The sequence below is a fragment of the Galleria mellonella genome, unplaced genomic scaffold, assembly GCF_026898425.1.
Source record: "Galleria mellonella isolate WM207_F2 unplaced genomic scaffold, CSIRO_AGI_GalMel_v1 utg40, whole genome shotgun sequence".
Classification (NCBI taxonomy): domain Eukaryota; kingdom Metazoa; phylum Arthropoda; class Insecta; order Lepidoptera; family Pyralidae; genus Galleria; species Galleria mellonella.
The window spans coordinates 12,925-18,743 of record NW_026442094.1 but is presented as its reverse complement, the minus strand read 5'-3'; the positions used below and the strand labels follow the sequence as shown (position 1 = coordinate 18,743).

General features: G+C 54.7%; 1 non-coding gene across 1 annotated transcript; it reads left to right on the top strand.

Annotated features, from left to right (window-relative positions):
• The first annotated feature begins 5,268 nt into the window (after nt 1-5,268).
• LOC128201385 (small nucleolar RNA U3) lies at nt 5,269-5,343 on the top strand. Its single transcript, XR_008253223.1, has one exon. It is a non-coding gene; the product is annotated as a small nucleolar RNA U3 (small nucleolar RNA).
• The last annotated feature ends 476 nt before the right edge of the window (nt 5,344-5,819 follow it).

The following is a 5,819-nucleotide window of genomic DNA, read 5'->3' as shown; positions in this document are numbered from 1 at the left end:
TACCTCCGTCCGGAGCCGCAGGCCCCTCCGTAATTTCGGGCGGGGGTCCGCGCGTCGGTTTGTCACCGAGATCAACATTAGAGTGCGACTCGTTGATCTTGGGACAAGTGCTGGCGACGGACCTTTTGTCCCAGGGGATGAAGGAGAGGATTGCGGCTCTGGTCGGGGACGAGGCGGCCCGGTTGGAGGGCCAGCCGACGCCACCCGTAGAAGAGATGGAGCTGGCACGAGACATGGGCAGATCGTTCATGATCTCGTCCACTAGACCGGTCAGGCGACCCCGAAGCCCAGAGACCGAGGAGGAGGGGTACAAGCGCCCCTGTCAAGAGCCCTCCCCACCGCTACAGCCCACCCCCTCGCACAGAGGGACCCAAGACTGAGACCGAGGGACACGCAGTTTGCCGGTCCAAGAGAAAACGCTGTGCCAGCTCCCTCTTATGCAGAGGCAGCCAGAGCGCCTACTCCACCGCCTGGAACATCGGCAGGGACGCCCAGGAATCCAGGAGCGCTGTCGCAAGCTACCGCAGCGCCCCCTCCCCCCCGCGAGGCGAAGAAACAGAGAGTCCCGCCGCTCATAGTGGAACATCTGCCGGATTGGGTGCGTCACTTTCGCACTCTGAAGGGCAGACTGAACTACGCCCCTAACGCGCGCCCCTACGGAAAAGGGGTGCGCTTTACGCCCAAGTCGGAGGAAGAGTACCGCGTAATACAGCGGTACCTCTCCGACTTAGAAAAAGAAGAACACATCAGCTGGTTCTCCTACCAGCTGCCGGCGGAAAAGAGTGTGAAGGTGGCCATCCGCGGAATACCAGCGGACACACCCGTCGAGGAGATAACCGAAGCCCTGGCGGAGCTTGGACATTGTCCAGAATATGTCCGCCAGATAAAAGCCCGCCAGGGCCGCCCGGGGTGCATTTTCTACGCACAACTGAAGCGCACCCCGGCGACCATCCCCGGCATCTATCAAACAACAGAACTGTTATGCATGCCGGGGATAAGAATCGAAGCCTGGAGGGGAAAAAAGGCCCGGCACAGTGCCATAGGTGCCAAAGCTTCCGGCACTCCTCGCACGGGTGCCACAGAAAACTTGCCTGCGTCCGCTGCGGCGAAGAGCACACGGCGCGCGACTGTCCGCGCCCCCGAGAAGAGCCTCCGACGTGTGCCAACTGTGGGGACAAGCACACGGCAAACAGCGTCTCCTGCCCGGTCTTCAAGAGGGAGATAAGAAACCGAAAGGCAGGAGCCACCGCCAGAACTCGCTCCAGATCAACGCACAAAGACCGCACAGTCCCCACAGCCGCGGACAGGGGCAACCTAATGGCCCCGGCCAATCCGGCAACAGAGCGGTCGCGGAAACCGCCTCAGAAGAGGAGAAAGAGGGGGAGGAAAAGCAGAGGCAACAGCGACAAAAAGAAAAATGCTTCCGGGTCCGCGGAGCAGGCCCCCGCACGCAGCATCTACACCACACGCCCGCCAGCGGTCGCCGCCCTCGATGCTGACGCGACAACTGATGCAGCAACTGCAGCCCCAACAAAAACCGCCGCTGCCGTACCTACAACACAGGCAGTACAGACACAAGTCGCCAGCAAGGGGAAGATGGCGAAGCGTGCTAAAGAAACCAGCACCTCCACCACCACCACCACCACCACCACCAACACAAGCACGGCAGACATGGTGAAAACTATGCTCACCATCCTGATGGAGGTGCTACTTGCGGTGCAAGCCGGATCGGACCCAGTACCGGCGATCACCGCAGGAATGGCGAGGCTGTCCAACACTAAATGGGACTAAGATTGCTGCACTGGAACGCGGACGGGGTCCGCAAGAAGACAACCCTGCTCCGGACGCTGCTTATGGAGTACCGTGTCGACGTGTGTCTCATTTCTGAGACACTACTGGGAGCTCTCGACACACTCCGCATTCCAGGATACCATGCATACCGACAGGACGAGATTACGGACGGCCAGAAGGCATATCGCGGGTTGGCTGTCCTGGTGAAAAGGAACGTAGTGCATCAACCGCTCCCCCGGGTGAATCTCACATCCATGTACGCACTCGGTGTCGAGCTATGCGTAGATAGAAGCCCCATCCGTGTGTTTGCAGTATACAAACCACCACAGAACAGGATTGCAGCTGCAGACGTCGCCGTCATCTTCGATTCGCAGCTGCCCACTGTCGCCGCAGGCGATTGGAACTGCAAACACACGGCCTGGAACTCCAACAACGACACGCCAGAAGGAAAAGCACTACTAGGGATAGCTGAGAGAATGGATATCACCGTGCTCGGCCCTGAGGTTCCAACTCACTATCCCTACATTTCAGCACATGCTCCAGACGTATTGGACTTCGCCTTATACAAAGGACTAGACAGCCGACGCAGGAAGTCCTCCTCGAGGACATCCAATCCGACCACCTGCCGGTGTGCATGGTTATTCCACAAACACCGACATTCCTGACGCCGCGCCTCCCACGCCGTCGGATCGACTGGGTAAAATTCAGGGACTCGATGGAGCACAACACGCCCATGATGGCAGTCTCAACCTCGTCTGAAGTCGAAGAACTCGCTGCTAACCTGTCAGTCTCCATACAGCACGCCATGGACATCGCAGCGCAGCCGGGACCTGTAACAAGGACCCGCGAGTGGATCCCGGCTGCCACCAGGATGAAACTAGAAGCGAAGCGCCGATTGCGTAGGGACTGGCAGTCGACACGTTGCCCCACCCTCAAGACGAGGTTGAACAAACTCGCCGAAGACATCAGGCGAGACATTGAGTCCCACAGGAAGGAAAGCTGGGATCGATTACTGGAAGACGCCGGCGACGACTGGAATAGCATCCACCGCCTATGCCGCCGGCTGTCCCAATCCCAGCCCCCGGTCCGACCACTACTGGCGAGCGATGGGACGCCGAGATACCGTGCAGCAGACCGTGCGGAAATCCTAGCCGAACACCTAGAACGCCAGTTCCAGCCGAACCCTGTTACCGATACCGAACATGCTGCCATGGTAGTCAAATACGTTGAAAACTACCTGGCTCCGCCACTAGCGCCACACGAAGACCCGGTGGTGTTTACGCCGGGACAAGTGCAGCGTGAATTAAGAAAAACGAAGCCTCGGAAGGCCCCCGGCAGCGATAATATCACGAATACGGCATTGCACCACCTGCCACCGCGCACTATAGCGGCAGTTACACGCCTGTACAATGGTATTATGCGCACAGGGCATTTCCCAAACACATGGAAGATAGGCAAAGTTATCACGCTGCCTAAGCCCGGTAAGAACGTATTGAAACCGGAATCGTACCGGCCAATCACGTTGTTGCAGCATGTATCGAAGGTGTTTGAGAGACTACTTCTCAAACACATAAACACATACATCAAGCCCAGAGAAGAGCAATACGGGTTCAGAGCTGAGCACTCCACCACCCTGCAGCTGATCAGGATACTGCACACGTTCACAACGGCCATCAACAAGAAGGAAGTCGCCGTAGCAGTATTCCTCGACATGGAGAAAGCTTTTGACAGGGTCTGGCACGACGGTCTGCTGTACAAGTTGGCCACCCAGACAGAAATGCCAAGAAGGCTCATCCAAGTGGTGGCCTCATTTCTCAGGAATCGTCGGTTCATGGTGGCGGTTGAACAAACCTGTTCGGGTGAGCGTCCCATCCGAGCGGGCGTCCCGCAAGGCAGCTGCTTATCGCCTGTGCTTTATGCGCAGTACATCGACGACATCCCAACCACGGAGCAGACTACACTGGCGCTCTACGCCGACGATGCAGCCTACGCCGCGACGTCGCTTAACAATAAGCACGCGGCGTCAAAAATCCAAACAGTATTAGATGCCCTGCCAGAATGGCTAGGAAAATGGCGCCTGTCGGTGAACGTGCGCAAGACACAGGCGATCACAGCCAACATGAAAAGGACGCCACCACAGCTACGCCTGCTCGGTTCCCCGATCGAGTGGTCCCGCACCGCCACCTACTTAGGGGTGGAAATCGACCGCCGGTTGACTTTCGGAACGCACGTCAAGAAGGTTCGCCAGAAGGCTAGAACAGCCAGGCACCTGCTGCGTCCGGTACTCGTCGGAAACCTCCCTCTCCAGATGAAGACGGGAATTTATAAAACGTACATCCGCCCGCGTCTAACTTATGCCGCGCCGGCGTGGTACGCATTCGTCAGCAAGACAAACAGAAGAGCACTAGAAGCACAACAGCACCTGACGTTGCGTACCCTGACCGGTGCGCATAAGTTCGTCAGAAACGCCACCCTGGAGAGGGACCTCAAAATCCAGCCACTGGACGCACACGTGAAAGAACTAGCGACTAGACTGTTCCAGCGCGCGGACGCATCAAAATGGGACCACCTCAGAGGCATAGCGCCTCTGCACGCTAGACCGCCGGAGATGAAGCCATATGCGCGCGAACTCACCCGCTCGCGCGAAGCAGATGAAGAAGGCACGGTCCCATAGTGTAGAAGCGCGTGGCGCCGTCGTCATGGGCCGCTCTTGCGCTGGCAGTTTGCCGGGCCTCCCCCCATGGGGTCTCACCTGGCAGGCGAAGACCGCGCCGACCGGCCCAGACGGCGCCAACAGTCTACAAGTGAACCTTAGTGCGTTCCTATGAAAACCACCGGCAAGTACCACCCCCAACTACCCTGCACATGGTAATGTGCGGCGAGAGACACCAGCAGAAGGGGGCCAACGCCCCGGGCTGCTATACCCCCCACGTCCCCTTTATACGGCTACGTGCGGAGAATACCTACGAATACCTACGAGCGGCATTCGCTTCCGAGCAGCGACACACTACACTCGAGAAGAAATAGGACAAGAAGAAAAAATACTCTCTTCAGACGGTACCGGAGGCTTCAGAATAGTAATCGCTGTGTTTCACTCCAGCCTGAACCAACGCCCCTACAGTCCACGCTCACCGAACGGCAGTCCACACCGTACAATTCGGTATCTTATTATAACATTTAATTCCTATAAAACACCTATTAACTTTTTCTAAACGATACTTTGGAAAAGCCAGTTTGTATTTGTATCTAGTGTTAAGATTATCAAGATTGCTGTTTTTAGGAAACAGTTGAAGATAAACAAAATGTTTGCGTATATGTGTTGCGAAGCTACAGTGACAATATGTGCTTCCTTAAATTAAATTATTGTTATACCGAATGAGCATACCCCCAAGTCAATCAAGTGTAATGCACGATTCGTGGGTGCGTGAGCGGCATGTCTCGTATGGGAAAGTGGTTTGTGTAGCTGTAGTAGAGGTTAAGACCTTACTTCATAGGATCATTTCTATAGTAAGTTCTTCACCCAGAAACTCGCAATATGTGAGGGCACACAGTGCTTCCTTAAATTAAATTATTGTTATACCGAATGAGCATACCCCCAAGTCAATCAAGTGTAATGCACGATTCGTGGGTGCGTGAGCGGCATGTCTCGTATGGGAAAGTGGTTTGTGTAGCTGTAGTAGAGGTTGGTGACCTACCCGAAATATCATGTGAGATACGTGTAGACACCAATATCCTTATGTTTTCAAGAATCTGCCAGTCATCTATCCTTCGATGTAAAACTGATAAATAATATCGAATGAATATATTTTTTCTCCTTATCCTTAGCGTTCCAAGATCTACAATACCCGTTACAAATAATGATCGATAAAGATAAGCTATAGTTTGTATAACTATAATATGAGTTTTACAAAAAAAATTACGTTACAACAATCAACCTTCACGTTTACGTATAATAAGTCTGTAATGAAAGCGTAACTAGGCCTCTAGTGGATGAATTCGAAACTTAAATTTCTATACATATGTAATAT